The sequence below is a fragment of the Rhinoraja longicauda genome, chromosome 3 (assembly GCF_053455715.1).
Source record: "Rhinoraja longicauda isolate Sanriku21f chromosome 3, sRhiLon1.1, whole genome shotgun sequence".
NCBI classification, from domain to species: domain Eukaryota; kingdom Metazoa; phylum Chordata; class Chondrichthyes; order Rajiformes; family Arhynchobatidae; genus Rhinoraja; species Rhinoraja longicauda.
Genome location: NC_135955.1, coordinates 77497251 through 77514056, shown reverse-complemented (window position 1 = coordinate 77514056; position 16806 = coordinate 77497251). Strand labels below are relative to the sequence as shown.

The following is a 16806-nucleotide window of genomic DNA, read 5'->3' as shown; positions in this document are numbered from 1 at the left end:
TGTTGAGAAGTAGTCATCATTACTTAAAGGGACCTGAATAGGTTAAAGTCCGGTGTTAGGAACCTACCTCAGTTATATCTCTTTAAAGCAATTTACTTATTTGATTTGTTTCAGTTTTGTTTCAAAGTTTTTTTTATTCATCTTCATTTTGTTTTGTTCATTGTGTACAGTTGAGTACAGTTTTTACAAACCTGTTATGCTGCTGCAATTAAGAATTTTATTGTTTCATGACAATTAAACACTCTTGGCTCTTCACTCTCCCTCAAGCATCCAGCCTACCAACATTGTTCAAAAGTGAGCATTCAGATAGAAGAAAATGAAGATAGCGAAAGAGCTATAAATGACCTATCAGGATGTGGAAGTGGAAACATCGTGTATATGAGAATTGCAAATGTCTCAGCACTTTTGCCGAGTTTTAGTCCGTTAGCTATTTCCCACTGGTTTATGGTGTGCTGTTTGTTTTTTTATTGACAGTATGAACTCTTCTGTTCTTCTAAGCCAACACAACAGCAAAGGAGATTCTTGGTTGCTTTAAAGCCACCCAAAACACGCAGTCAGGGTGGAAGCATGCTGAATGATTTGGCCACCTCAAGTAATCTTTTATTGGGGCAACAGGTACAGGTACATGGTAGAAAAACTAAAGTAGATTGGATAACTGTTTAGCTGATCATCTCCATTCAATCCGTAAGGGTGACCTTAAGCTTGCAGTTGCCTGTCAGTTTAAATCTTTATAACTCTCCCATTTTTACTCTTTGTCTTTGGTTCTCAAAGTGTATCTCAAAATATACTAGAAGAACAATACTTCATCTTCCATCTAGGCACAATGCAGCCCTCAGGATTCAAAAATGAATTCAACTATTTCAGATAAATAACTTTAACTCTCAGTTACATTCACCTATAACATTAACTCCGTTTTACTTGACAGATCTGCCAACATCCTCCTTTATTTGGATAGGTACTGCCAACATCCTCCTTTATTTTAGATTTGCAGCAATGTCTGTGTTCTGCATATCACTGTTGCAGCTTCTTTCTCTCTCTTCTCATAAGGTCATAAGTGATAGGAGAAGAATTAGGCCATTTGGCCCATCAAGTCTACTCCGCCATTCAATCATGGCTAATCTATCTGCTCTCACACATCACAACTCATTCTATTTATATCCTCCAGACAGATCAACAATGATTAAAAAGCATTCATCATTCTCTCTTAGTTGGCACAAGCAACATTTATTACCTGGAAAATCGCAGTCTCCAGACATCCCCTTCTTCTCCCCCCAACCCCCACTGTCCAATCAACACATGCTCATTACTCGACATTACCTGATTCTGATGAAAGATCATCAATCTAATCCATGAACTGTTTCATCACAGATGCTGCCTGACCAAATGATTATCCTGCATTTTCTGGTTTTATTGGACAGTTAAAACCATAATAAATAATTTATAATAAATAATCCATGAACTAACTGAATGGTAAGCAGTCTTAAGGAAATGTATGGTTTACTCTGCATCCTATTTTCAATGTGGCCATATCCAACTATATAGAGCAAAATATAACTTTGTCAAATCAAAGAACATAGAAATTTCTCCTATTCTCAAACTTTATTCTTCATCAGTAGATCCATAATGATACAGCAGAAATGTATCAGGTAATTTAATTTAACCAATTAATAACCTGAACACCATTCCCTGATTCATTTTCTCAAATCAGAGCATTACCAGTAAGCCCAGCATTTATTGCCCATCCCTAACTATCCTTGAGAAGTGAAGTTGAGCTGACTTTTTGAATGGCTGAAATTACACAGTACGGTTGGGTAGCAAATTCTTGGACTCAGACTTAGCAGTGAAAGAATATTTCCAAATCTGGATAGAATCATAGACCTATATAGCACAGAAACAGGCCCTTCGACCAAGTTGTCTCATGCTTGCGCAAGTACCTATCCAAATGTACTTTAAAATATGATAAATGTACACTCCTCTACTACTTCCTCCGACATCTGGTTCCATATACACATGATAGTGCGTGACATGGAGGAGAACCTGCATGTAATGGCATTTCCATGCTCCTGAAGCACATTAGTTTAATTTAGTTCAGAGATGCAGCACGGATTCAGGCCCCTTAGCCCAACGAATCCGCTCCAACCAGCGATCCCTGTACACTAGCACAATCCTAAACACTACGGACAATTTACATTTTTTTACCAAAGCCAATTAACCTACAAACCTGTACATCTTTGGAGTGTGGGAGGAAACCGGATCACCCAGGGAAAACAATGTGCTCACAGGAAGATGGAACAAACTCCGTACAGACAGCACGCCTAGTCAGGATTGAACCCGGTCAGAGTAGCCCCAACAATTATTTGCTCTGTTGGTTTATAATACTTTTTTTTTCTATATTTAAATAATACACAAGATTTCTTTTCAATATGAAAACTGATGCAGTTGTGAATTGTGATTCTTAACTGCTCTCGGTTCAGTCCTTGGAAATAGAGAAAAAATGAAAAATGAAACAAATTGAGATATTAAAAGCATACAGCACATTATGATAATGTCACACAAGCTTACAAAACATACCTCTATGACTGTCTCTTACATGCCTGGCTTCTTCACTGACATTTGTAGAATAATATAATTTTTTTAATGAGAAATGCGCTACTATAGATTGGAAATGAAACTTTATTACAATTGTGATATTAAATATCCATTGACTTTAAGAAATATTCTAAACTTGAAAACAATTTTACCACAGAGCATGATGGTTTCAATCTAATACAATCAAAATAGCATGTCACCACTGAAAATAGCTTTGACTGCTTTACACCATTGCTATATTAATTCACTTTCTATGCTTCCCTGAAATGATGATATAATCTCTTTAAATGCTTGCCTCCATAGTCTAAATAGGATTTCAAAACAATAGGCTGGAACTTGCAGGGAAATGCTGGCAGTTCCATGGCAAACTGCCAACATTTACCTTCCACGATATTAGCAGGCTGAGCCCCATCAATGATATCATGGCTGCTTTCTGCTGCTGAACGTTGTACAGACTCAGAGAGGAAAGTTTAAACCTGCTGGGTGATGTGGCTACAGAACCTGTGCCAGGTTAAGCCAGGTAAGGCAATTGGCATTATTGCTGATTATTTACGGTAAACAATGTTTAAAAAATGTTTTCATTTCCGTTTACAAGTTTTAATGTTTATAATAGTTTTAAGTTTAATTGTTTAAATTGTTTAAATAGTTTAGAATGCTTCTAAATGGCAAGGACATTCAGAAACATGGAAAAGCTTGACAAGTTTGACAGATGGTAAATCTTGGGGGTGTGGCCTTACCTTCTGTCAATTAGGTCCTGGTTGTTTTGGAATTGAATGGAATACTTTGTTGTCACATGTGACTAGGCAGAGTGAAATTCTTTGGTTGTGGAAAATGAGCATTTTGGACATGAATCTGGTGAAAACTTGGCACCAGCAGTGTGCAGTGGAGAAGCTAACTATTTAAGGAAATTTCCTATATATATTTCACAAAGTGGCAGATCTGGAGATAAGTTGTTGGATCAGATCTTGCTGGCAATTGCTGGTATATCTACCCCAGGTTTAAACAGTAGTGAAATCCAGATTTCCATGCATGTGTTGAGAAAAGAAAGTCTGCAAATTAATGACAGATATGAATGCCAAATCTATCACTAACTCCGGGCTCATTTACTGGGCTCCACATTATCAGCAGTGATTTTTTTTGTTGTTGCTTTGTTTACAATTCACAACTGCATGAGATGTTTTACGCTAAATTGTGATAAACACATTGCCAGAAAAGTGCTTAAAATGTGTAGGAAGGAATTGCAGATGCTGGTTTAAACCGAAGATAGACACAAAATGCTGGAATAACTCAGCAGCATCTCTGGCGAGAAGGAATGGGTAACGTTTCGGGTCAAGACCCTTGTTTGCACTGGCTTAAAATGTTATACTCTGATATCATGATGCTCTGCACTATACATATTCCTGCAGGATAATTTAAAATTTCCTCTAAATACTAATTCGGGAAAATTTTGCAAGGATTAAATTGTAACGTTCTTTATTAATCTTAAAACAACAGGATTACTATTTTTTTAAATATGGTGGAAAGAAATGCTCAATAAAACTGATATTGACATGATGCTGATGTGTGGTTAAAGGCAATGAAAAATGGAAATCTAACTGCAGATATTAGTAAAAAGATAACTTTATAACAGAAATATAATTACTTTTGCAAGCATTGTAAAATTATGTTTTATTCTAAAAAAAAAGGCTTATACACAATATTAAAATGTCATTGTTAATGAAACTGCAAAGTCAAAATTCTATTTAATCCAGTATGGGAGGTTAAGAATCCTTATGAAGCAACATAAAAGCATCGCTTGTATTAATAATTTAATTTAGTCCAGAACTATGCAGCGAGGGCACTACAAGCTTTGTCTCCCAGAACTAGCTGCTGACCCTAAATTAGATCAGCCAATTACACATCTTTATTTAATTGCTGGGCAACCAACCTAAAACACACAAGGCATTTTAACTACAAACAAAGCTTGATGGTCTAAAAGAATCTTAGCTATCCCCTTGGTAAAGCCTGTTGCCTTGACTGAAGCACACAAGGGAGTTGGGCAAAAGAAAGCAAAGCAAGATCGTTTTAGGCTGTGTTGAGAAAAAGAACATCTTAATATAATGAGCCTTTTTCTTATTCTCCCTTGGTAGCACATCAGTCCTCTCAGATAACCTTATACAAAGCAAACAGCGTGTCTGAAGTTACATTTGCTCCTTCTTATCACAACTTATGCCGCTTAATTCATTATTCAGTGCATTTGCTTTCCCATTTATTAAAAGCATTATAACCATTTATTCCTGAAGGGCATGTGTGAAGAAGGTTCCTTGTAACAGGGTTCCTATCATCTTGAAGGTTTCAAAGCTTTAATATATACGAGAAAAAAAAAAGTAAAACTTCTGGATATGCTTAGATAACCGGTGAGACAAACTATTAACAGGGGGGTGATACAAAGAGAATCATTTTTAAATACTTTTTTGCAACGATGTAAGGTTATTGACATTATTAACCTTTGAGGTTCGATTTCTTAGCAATTATATGGATATATAATTAAAGCGGAATAAGCTACTTTTAACCATATATTTTCAAACATCAAACCTGGTATCCATAACAAATCACATGATTTTTTTAGATCTACATTATACATTGAACCCTTCTTAAAAACCTTTGAAAGTGTTATTTCCACCATATGTTCTCAAATAGAGACCACAACATTAAATTTTTACTCATCATATGTTAATGTAAGTAATAAAAGTATAATATAAATGTAAATCAAAAGTCCAAAGCCTTTTTACTTATGTATTTCATTAATGTGTGATTTCATTTGACAGGAAGCAGAGAAGATTCACAAGGATGTTACCTGTGATGGACCATGTAAATTATGAGAGTCCGAATAGAATGGGTTTGTTTTCCTTGAAGCAGAGGAGGTTGATGGAGGACCTAATAGAGGTATGCTAAATTATGAGGGGATAATCGGAAACTTTTCTCCATAGCAGAGATATCTAAAAGAATAGGGCATAGGTTTATGGTAACGGGCTAAGAGGCTTAGAGGTGGATTTAGGAAGAACTTTCTCATCCAGAAAGTATTTGAAATCTGGAACACAGTACATCGGTGGGAGATTGGGGCAGCTACCCTCACTACATTTTGAGAAGTACAGTTGGCAGCTGGTGAAGCTACTGCATCACAGCTGCACGGAACAGGGTTCAATTCTGACCTTTGGTGCTTTGCGTAGAGGTTGCATGTTCACTCTATGACTGCACAAACGTCCCTCGGGTACTTCAGTCTCCTCCTACATTCCAAAGATGTGTGGGTTGGTAGGTTAATTAGCAATTGTAAGTTGCTCCTAGTATATGGGTGAGGAATAGAGAATGTTGAAAATGTGGAGAGAATAAAAAATGGAAATAATGTTTGACCTGTGTGGATGTTTGTTAGGCATGGTCTTGGTGGGCACAGAAGCCTATTTCCTTGCTGGGTGACCTATGGCACCATGACCCTTAAAAGGATATGCAAAAATGAACAAGGAAAAACGATGATCAATACTACAAGGGCTAATACATCTTATTACCAAATGAAGGCAGAAGAAAGTGACAATATGACATGATGGTAAATACTGCTACAGGTTTTGCACCAATAAAATTTTAAACATGCAGATTCTATAGAGTTGTTAACTCACATAACATTTTAAGCAAAAAAATAATTTCAGAAATCTCAGCTCTAAGTAGATGCATTCATAATGTTTTTCTTTTTTAACCAAATAACAAAGATTTGAATAAGTGCTTAAGCTCAAGGAAATGATTTGTTACTATTTGTTAATTCTCTAGTTTTAAGCTGCCACTATGGTTATATAAACATACACATTAAGATTTAACACATAACATCACAATGGTATGCAAAAATACAAACATCTGTTGTACGTTACCAAATTTCATTCACTAACTCATTTGTTGTTGCTGTTTTGAGTTCTTGCAAAAATTCATTATATCATTTTTTTGTTGAGATTATATTTTCTGAGAACGCATCCTACAGCCCGCACCCCGGACCAAAATGGGTGTGTAATTCAAAAGTAATCTGTACATCTTTAGTACAAACAGTAAGCCAATGCTACAGTGCTGCTGGTTTGAATTGATATATGGACAGCATTACCATCCTCTGCATTGGTTCGATGTTATAGAAGGTGGTTATCATAATATTTCAATCATAATTAATTGACTATTCATATTTAGAGCTACCTTTTAAACGGGAAGTATCTGGTAACTGTATTGGGTACAGTCAGGGCTCCTACATTTTTAAGTAAAACACAAAGTGCTGGAGGAATTCAGTGGGTCAGACAGCATTAGAGGGAATGGACAGGCGATGTCTCGGATCGGGACCATTCCTCAAATTCCATCCTTCTCGTATCTCCATCCTAAGAATTCTAATTGGCTTAAAAACTGTTAATAATTGTTAAATATGACATGCTATTCCCTACTATGGTTTCCAAATGCTGTACTGAAGACTGCAATGAATTGAAAGAAGAGGTATGTCCATCAGAGACCTGAAGGATATTCCGGAAGACTGTCTGAAAGCAGTGGATGCAAGTCATCCTGGAAGACAAATCCTGCCCAAAGTAGTTCAATTATCTACTTCTCTACATCGGCGAGACCAAACGCAGGCTCGGCGATCGTTTCGCTCAACACCTTCACTCAGTCCACCTTCACCAACCTGATCTCACGGTGGCTGAGCACTTCAGCTCCCCCTCCCACTCCCAGTCTGACCTTTCTGTCATGGGCCTCCTCCAGTGTCATAGTGAGGCCCACCGCAAATTGGAGGAACAGCACCTCATATTTCACTTTGGGCAGCTTACAGCCCAGCGGTATGAACATTGACTTCTCTTCAGATAGCTCCTTTGTCCCTCCATTCACCTCCCCTTCCCAGTTCTCCCAATGTCTTCCTGTCTCCACCTATATCCTTTCTTTGTCCCGCCCCCCCTGACATCAGTCTGAAGAAGGGTCTCGACCCGAAACATCACCCATTCTTTCTCTCCAGAGATGCTGCCGTACCTGCTGAGTTACCCCAGCATTTTGTGATACCTTCGATTTGTACCAGCATCTGCAGTTATTTTCCTACCAACTCCTCCTCACTGACCATCAGCACAGGAGGTAGATTTAAGGAAGGGAGGCATATAATGTCACCGGCGTGAATATAGTTCACAAATCCAAGTTGGAACTTGTTCAGAGAACAACATAAAATATGAACGACAGAAATTTCCCACAATCATCTTACTCAGAGCAGGATAACTGTTCTTTATAACCATACACACCTCCAGAGTCGTGTAAAGGTTCCGAGAACTGCCTGTATCATAAAGTTTCCGTAAGTCAGAAACGCTATCGGTTTACATCACAAATCTTGCACTCATATGATAATTTGCTGGAGATTCCGACAGATCCTGGTTAATTTTATATATTAGTTAGAATTAGTTAATGGTCATCCAGGGAAAAACTTTTGAATGGTTGACTTTGCACGAAGGAAGAGAGTTGTGCTTGTTGGACGTTCATTAGGTGACCTCAGGCCATTGCTGCAAGTGTTTTTCAGGGCAGCGCCCCACCTTTAGCTGCACCATCAATTGAGTTACTTTCATCATAGCATCAGAAATGGGAATGTTTGCAAATAATTGTGCAATGTCAGAATTCTATTTCAATTGTAGACAACAAGACAGTTCATGCTTGTTTGCAGCAAGGACTAAAAAGTAGTCAAAAAAGACACCAAATAATCTAACAAATTAATCTTTCATTCATAGGCATTACCATCACCAGGACTCCCACCATCGACATCCCAGGGATTAGCAGCAACATGAAGCATGAAAGTACCAACTGCATTACACTGATCAGATTGGAAACTGGGGATCCTGCAATGAGTATCTTCACTGGAAGAACTGCTGTAGTTCAAGAAGACAGATTACGATCACCATTTCAAGGGAAATGAATGATTGACAAATTATGATGGCTTTTCCATCTGTAAATAAGTTAGAATAAAAATACTCCCTGTAGACTTTGCAACTTAGAGCAAACTCCAGAAATGAACAAACACTGGAAAATTGTAACAATAACAAAAAAAATAACCAGAAGCTAACCTGAAAGTAACAGATTATCCCTATAAATGATGCAGCTTGTGGGATACCGCCTGTTGCTAAATGCATGCTCAACAACATGAAGTAAAGAGAAGGCATCAGTTGGACTGTAGAATTCCAAAAGCTAAGTGCTTGCATCAAATAGGCATTGGACCATAATGGATGACATGGATGCTTTCAGAGTTATAGTGGGCATTCAAAGCCGATAAGGTGGTGGGCTTGCTGTCCCACACTGCTCAGGCTCACTAAAGATCCCACTTTAAAATTTTAAGGCCCTTACCCTTACTCTGAATGGTGGAATGGACATAATTGCAGGGGTGTCTGAGTCAACATCTGATGGAATCAGTGGAATGGATGAACGCAACCCCCCCAACGATGCATGTTGGTGTTGAACCAGCCGACCGCTCATCCTCCTACACTCCATGGAATAGAGACCCAGCCAACTCAACCTCTCCCTGTAGCTCACTCCCTCTAGTCCAGGCAACATCCTCGTAAATCTTTTCAGAATCCTTTCAAGCTTGACAATATCTTTCCAATCACATGGTGCCCAGAACTGAACACAATATTCCAATTGCGGTCTCACTAACATCTTATACAACTGCAACATGACCTCCCAACATCCGGAATCTTGGAATCATCCTTGATCAAACCCTCTCCTTCGACAAACACATCAAACACATCACAAAGACAGCCTTCTTCTACCTCAAAAACATTGCCCGTCTCCGTCCATCCCTCTCCTCCACAGCTGCAGAAACCCTCATCCACGCCTTCATCACCTCCCGTCTGGACTACTGCAACAGCCTCCTCTATGGCGCACCCTCAAAAATCATCAATAAACTTCAATACATTCAAAACTCCGCTGCCCGTCTACTCACACACACCTCGATCCGTGACCATATCACCCCCGTCCTTTATAAACTCCACTGGCTCCCCATCCCCCAGAGAATCCAGTACAAAATCCTCCTCATAACCTACAAAGCCCTCCATAACCTGGCCCCATCCTACCTGACCGACCTCCTCCACAGGCACACTCCCACCTGCACCCTCCGCTCTGCCGCTGCCAATCTCCTATCCCCCCACATCCGGACTAAACTCAGATCCATGGGGGACAGGGCTTTCTCCATCGCTGCTCCCACCCTATGGAACTCACTACCCCAAACCGTTAGAGACTCCCCCACACTCACCACATTCAAAACATCGCTGAAGTCTCACCTGTTCAGTACTGCCTTCAACCACTGAAGGTCACCTCACCTACTGTCTCCTTTCTCTGTTCATTTATTTATTTACTTATTTATCTATTTATTAATTTCCCTATGTTCTCAAAATCTCTGTAAAGCGTCTTTGAGTATATGAAAAGCGCTATATAAATAAAATGTATTATTATTATTATTATTATACTCAATACTCTGACCGATGAAGGCCAAAGAGCCAAAAGCCTTTTTGACCACCTTATCTACCTGCGACACAACCTTCAAGGAACCATGCACTTGTACTCCTAGATCCCTCTGCTCTACAACATCTGCCCAGGCTGTAGGACACAGAGGAGAAGGGCAACCTTTGGCCCCAAGGCTGTTCAGCTCCTCAACTCCCAACCACCCCTGTCCCGCTGCTCACCCTGCTAATCCCCCCCCCACCCAAAAGTTTTTGTACTACTCTACGTGCCTTTGTAAATTGCCCCACGGGGACAAATCGTGTTTTTGAACTTTGAACTTGAACTACCCAGAGGCCAACCATTTACTGTGTAGGTCCTGCCCTTGTTCGACGTCCCAAAATGCAACACCTCACACTTCTCTGCATTAAATTCCATCAACCATTCCTCAGCCCACCTGGCCAATCAATCCAGATCCTGCTGCAATCGTTCACAACCATCTTCACTATCTGCAAACCATTATCAGCAAATTTGTATCATCAGCAAATTTGCTAATCTTGACCTGTATGTTCTCATCCAAACCAACCTTTAACTGAGGATTGCATCGGCATTACTCCTCCTGCTAAAGCTTGCGTTTCCATTCAAGACAGTGTTGCTACAACACATATGCCTATATATGTTTCAGTGTTACAACAATAACATCAAACGTCTTTTCTCCTGTTGTGCATCAGTAGCCTCCAAGCAAAGATATGTCACATGCACAGAAGACCACAATACAATTTCACAGTGCATAAAGAAATGTCAATTGCTTTATACAATCGATTTTCAGCTTCAAGTCTGTTGAACAGCGTATCAAAAATATGAGAAGGAATAGAATAATTTCTAGCCTACAAGAAAGAATAAAGCACTGAATAATTATTTGATACCATGGGAATATTTGTTATAGTCATAAAAGGGTTAAAATGATATCCCACTTAATTCACAATATAATTTGATTGTACATTGTGAATTGTGTTTCCTGTTTGTGTCTGAAAGGTTAGTTTGTGACAAAAACTCATTATAACATACTAGGGATATCTACTAACAATGTTCAACTCAGTGTTGAAAAATATATTTAAGTTGTCAGTATAAGCTGCCTCCGTTTTCGTTTTGCATTTATTTTAATGCCACATTCACAGCATAAATTTTTCATCACCTGCAATGCTATGAATAAAAGATTAAAAAGAACTGAGAGAAAAAAAAGTGACACATGCAGCGCATGCTGCAAGTGGAACACGCAGTGTGTACAACTAGATGTTTAATTTTCATCATTTTCTTTAACATCAGGACCATTATGATCTGACTTAATAAACCATGAAACTAAATTATAGGACTCCAGTCATCGAATATTTGTTCATAAAATTGAATTGGTAATTTTTAACCCTCTCAGCGCTATATTTGTTCCTGGAGTATATTGCTGTCATTTTTTTCTACCAATTTTGGAAAGCTTTGTTCTGTTCACTGTTACTATCAGTCTATCAAAATCAATTTAAACATAATTTACAAAAAGGTGAATATTTTCAGATGGTGTTTCTTAAATGCTGAGCATATGTTTTTCCAAATAATTGCATTGATGGATGGCGCATATAAAGAACAAAGTTACTGAACGGAATTTTTATTAACAGCACCATGTAAACATTTTAAAAATATGTTTCTAGTTATAATAATATTTATTCAGTTATATGTACTAAAGAATTTATATCATGAATTTACTTCTTATAAGTATTCTAAATAATAGCATAAACTGTATATTTTCAAACCTTTCGAAGTCCTCAGAATAACTTATCTCTATAAATCTCCCAAAGATTTGGGGATAATAAAATGGCCGTTGCTGTTAAGAAGTTCGTAAAGCATGCGTTTTTGTCTGATGCTTCATCCCATTGCCAAGTCTTATACCTCTAAGCTTTATATCTCTAAGCTTTATTTTAATTAGTGTTCAGCTGATCGCCTCTTTTAGTTTGTGACAAGAGCCAATTTTAGCAATATTTAATTGGAGAATATTTGTTCGACTAAAGGTATGATACGTCAGAAAGATTTGAAGGGGTTGAGATAGGTGGTTAGGTGGTTAGTAATAAGGTGGTTGTAGCATTGTTATTATATGTGAAACTTAACACATCAGATATACCAGCAACTGACAGAATGTAGCTAGGTGGTAGGAGGAGCATAAAACGAGGACACACATCACTGAGGGATTTAAGATTTGGCAGAGGGGGACCAGAGGAGAAAAAGTTAAAAGTTGTATTCAACTACTGTTATGTAAGGTCGGAGGTTGTGGAAACATTTGTTATGATGGTTTCCCTTTTTAACTGATTTGAAAGCTTTTGCAATGTTCTCCAGTGTTCTTTCATCCTGCTCCTTTTTCAGCTCATCCTGCAGCTTTTTAACAAGAGTCTGCAACATTGAATTTACCATTTCCTAATCAGTTCTTTTTGCTGGTAAAGTGTAGGTCAATTAATATAGGATAACCATGGAAAGTTAGTTCATGGGCTAAAAAATAATTTAAAAAAAATTGCATACCTTAGGTAGAACTTTGTAAAGAGCTTATTCAGTACAAATTTAAGTACAATTACTGAAATTTTCAATGTTAACATGCATTCAATCAGTTGAGGTTGCAAATCAGATTACATACTGAGGATTGAGCTTTATCAAAACGTTTTCAACCTGAAACATTAACTCTGCATTTTCCTACTAATGCTGCCTGACTTACTAAATGTTTCCAACATTTTCTGTTTTAATTTTAGATCTTCAGCAACTGCAGGTTTAAAAAGAAATTCATTCAAGAATATGTACATTTAATCCTCAAGTGCAGAAGTTCTGTAATGGGCAACTGATATTTTATATTGAAGTTGATTATCAATAAAAAACATAATTCTACTGCATATCAAAATGAATATTAACAAGTGTACTTTAAAATTTCTTTCAACAAGAATTCTCATCATATTTATATAATCACTGCCTCCTATATTTTTCCTCCTAATTATAACACAAATGTTCAATTTCTACCATAGCAGGGCTGAAATTGTTAGACCCTGTTTCTCATCAATTCTTTAAGTGGAAAACTTCCAAGGGTAAGGAAGTATTTCTGGTTTCACCTGACTAAATGTATCTTTTTCTTCAATGACTGAAGGAGCCATTTATGCTTAATTTAGTTACTGTCATTGTATTATGGCTGTGTTTAATATTTCTAGTTTCTGTCTTTTTTGCGTGCTTGTGGGTGTGATTTGATGCGTAATGGGGAGTGTCTACATTGGAGGAGACTAGTGTAGCAACAGAGATTGTGGGTCAGTTTAGTCTCGGAGGATGGAGAATACAATTTTTTACCACACTCATGTCTGCCACACTCGTGCCAGCTATACTCACAAGGACCACACGGTAACGACCACACAATTTTTACTGTATTGTTTGAAGAAGAAACAGTTGATAAGAACGAAAAGTTATGAATTACTCTTTTGATTTGTGCTACTTTAATAAAGACCAATTAATCAAGAAACAGCGTTTGGAAGATTTGTCTTTGTTATCTCAGAGTGCGGTGTGTGCGTAAGCTATACCTCCATTCCATCCCCGAGCAGTAATGGCTATCGAAGTTGGACTTTGAGAAGGTATAGAAACTGCCATTTCATTAGAGTAAAAAACCTTTCTCTGAATGGATTAGAGTAAAAAACTTCTCTGAATGGACTAGAGTAAAAAACTTCTCTGAATGAACTAGAGTAAAAAAGGCTATTCTGACAGAAGAATCTAAGAAAGGCTTGTTCTACAAGCAAAATCTGATTCAACAGTGGAATTGAAGAAGACGCTGAATCTCTGCCAGGGATTAGAGCTGAAATCAAAGGAACAAAGAATCTGCCGGTCAAAGGTAAATTGACATGGTCTACACCTGGATCATTAGAAGATTGAAGACTTCATTGACCGGTAACGTGAGTAGACGACTGTTTAGTCGTAATTTTAAGTTAAGAAGTTTAAAAAACTTGTAAGCCTGTGGGAAATTTTCTGCAGAAGTACTACTTGATACAAGAAGCTTGTTTATGCTACGAGGAGACAAGAAAACCAAACTCGCAGAGCACGACCTTGAAAATTAACGATGTTGTGAACTTCTACAAGATAAGGTGCTCAGCTAGCGATTGGCCGAAGACTCTCAGCCTTGGAATTAATGATGTGTTTTGAAAAAATATTCATTCTGTTTCGAATTCTTCTGGTGTTTCTGGAACATAGTGATAAGCACCAATTCATCATGGATCTTCCATCAGGTAAGTATGAAGAACCGCCACAGGAGGGAGATGCGGAGCAAAAATCAAGAAGATATGAGAAAAGAGACATTAAACTTTCGGAAAAAGGGCAGGCAGCCTATCTGGAAAGATGCCAGAAGGAGAGAGACAAGTTGTGGAAGCAAGTCATCAATTAATTGACTGTCAGAAGGAACTAATGGAATCAGATGAGAATGCGAACATTGTACAATCTAATCTGGATCAACTACTTAACCTTTGCCATGAGGTTGGAGAAAAACAACACTCAATACTGTGTTTTCAACTACCAAAGGAGCAATTCGAATGGCACACTCAATGGTTTCAAGAGAGGGTGGAATTTTGTGATGGTTTCATGGCTGATGCGGAGAAGTAGTTGTCTGAAACCATACGTCAAACATTGCACTCTACAGTAGAAGGTGCGATGCAACAAGGTGTTGAAGTGGGAGAAGAAATTACACCTCCGGATAGTGTCTCAAACGTTTCAATGCGAAGATCCAGACGTAAATCTGGTTCTGTAACCAATTCAACTACGAGGGTCTCTGCTCAAATGGAAGTTGAAGCTGACATGGCTGCTCTCTCGCTAGAAGCTGCTGCCTTAGAGCAAAAATATGAGATTGAGGAACAAGAAGATCAGCTGAGAAGACAAGCAGAACAGCTGAAGAGAGAGAAGGAACGGTTGGAAATAACCACGAAGCTGGCAGCTGCTGGAGCAAGGAGGGACATACTGGAAGGCCAAAGATCAAAATGCAGCTCGAGAGTATCTCAGAAGAAGAGTTCCTTAATCCAAGAAGGAGCTACTAAGCTGGAAACAACAGCTAAAGGCAACCCTCAGCCAGAGCCAGTCTGGTCTCGTGACGCCAAACTGGCACTTGAGTAAGTGGATGGCCTTCAAAACTTCACCAAAGCAAGCGGGTGCTAGACCGAAGCAACCTACCTTTGGGATGTCTGTTAAGGTTCGAAAAGAGCCAACCCAGTACTCTTCTCAGAGGCCTGTTCATCAGCTACCTGCACCCAGCCAGAGACAAACAACTGATTATGGGACTCGTGACAAAATGTATCTGGATCGACCTGCACTAAGCCAGGAATTTCAAAATGAATTCTATGAATTGGTAAGGAATCAAACGAGTCTCAGCGAGCTCATGGTTCAACAAAATCTTTCTGTCACCTTACCCCCAATGGAAATTCCTAAATATGATGGTGATCCTTTACAATATGAAACTTTCATAGTAGAGTTTGAAGAAGGAGTGGAAATGAAAACTACAAGTCACAGAGATCGCTTACAATTTCTAGAGCAATACACAAGCGGATATTCGAAGCAGCTTGTTAAAAGTTGTCGACATTTGCCTGCGGATGAGGGCTATCAAATGGCAAGAGAGTTGATTGAAGAGCATTTTGTTAACAAACAGAAGATTGCTAACGCATACATGAGAAAGGCCTTTGTTTGGTCAGTTATCAAGGCGGAAGATGTGAAGGCTTTGCATAAGTTTGCGATATTTCTTAGGGGTTGTGTAATTAAATAAGAAATAGCATCCACATGAAAGAAATGAATGTTGTTAGTAACATGAAGGCTATCACTCTAAAACTGCCCTATAGGCCTAGAGAAAAGTGGAGAGATAAAGCAGGCCTGATACAGGAAGTTGACGATAGAGAGGCCATGTTTCCTGACCTGGTGAATTTCATGGAAAGAGAAGTACGGTTAATGTCAAACCTACGCTATGGGAATATTCAAGATCCTAAATCAGCAACTGTCAAATGCTCTACCTTTACTGAAACAAAGGGAAGATCAGGACCTAAGGAAAGCAGTTTTGCTGCTGCCGTAATACCCGTAGAAACGAAGGACGGAATAAAAGAGGATGTATTAAGCCACAAGGGTTTTGTTTTTCATGTAATGAAGTTGGTCACACTATAAGATGGTGTTGAAAATTCAAGAAAAAGGAATATAAAGATAAGATTGACTTCTTGAAGGAGAAAGGAATCTGTTATGGATGTCTGAAGAAAGGACACGTGGTTAAAGACTGCAGGAATCGGATAACTTGTAATATATGCAAACAAGATCATCCTGAATTGCTTCAGGATGAACAGAGGAATACGGACGAAAAGCCGGAGCGAATGGAACAAAAGGAGAAGCCAGCTACGAGTGATGTTGTTGCCTCACCTCAGTTAAATGCACAGATTGGGGCCGGGGCAGAAACCTGTATTTTCTCCATCTTACCAGTACAGGTAAGGAGCAGCGAGGGGAATACAGTGTTAGAAACATATGCATTTTTGGACAGTGGAAGTTCAGCTAACTTATGCACAGAAAGCTTGATGAGAAGGCTGAACGTTACAGGAGAAAAGGTTAAGCTTCTCTTGAACACCATGAATGGTCAGAAACGCTACGATAGTTATAAATATCTAGTCTGGAGGAAGACAATTTTATACAAATATCTGATGTGTTTACACAAGAGACTATGCCCGTCACTCATCCAAATATACTTAAGCAAGA

At 38.5% G+C, this 16806-nt stretch overlaps 1 protein-coding gene across 6 annotated transcripts in view; it reads right to left on the bottom strand.

Moving 5' to 3' along the window:
• kiaa0825 (KIAA0825 ortholog) overlaps positions 1–16806 on the bottom strand; it is a 269652-nt gene that overhangs the window by 49573 nt on the left and 203273 nt on the right. The window contains exon 21 of one of the 6 annotated variants that reach the window (XR_013547071.1): positions 12720–12832. The exons of the other annotated variants lie outside the window; for them this stretch is intronic. The gene's annotated coding sequence lies outside the window, so the exon portion shown is untranslated. Of the gene's footprint in view, positions 1–12719; positions 12833–16806 lie in introns of those variants that run through there. 6 annotated transcript variants of the gene reach the window in all.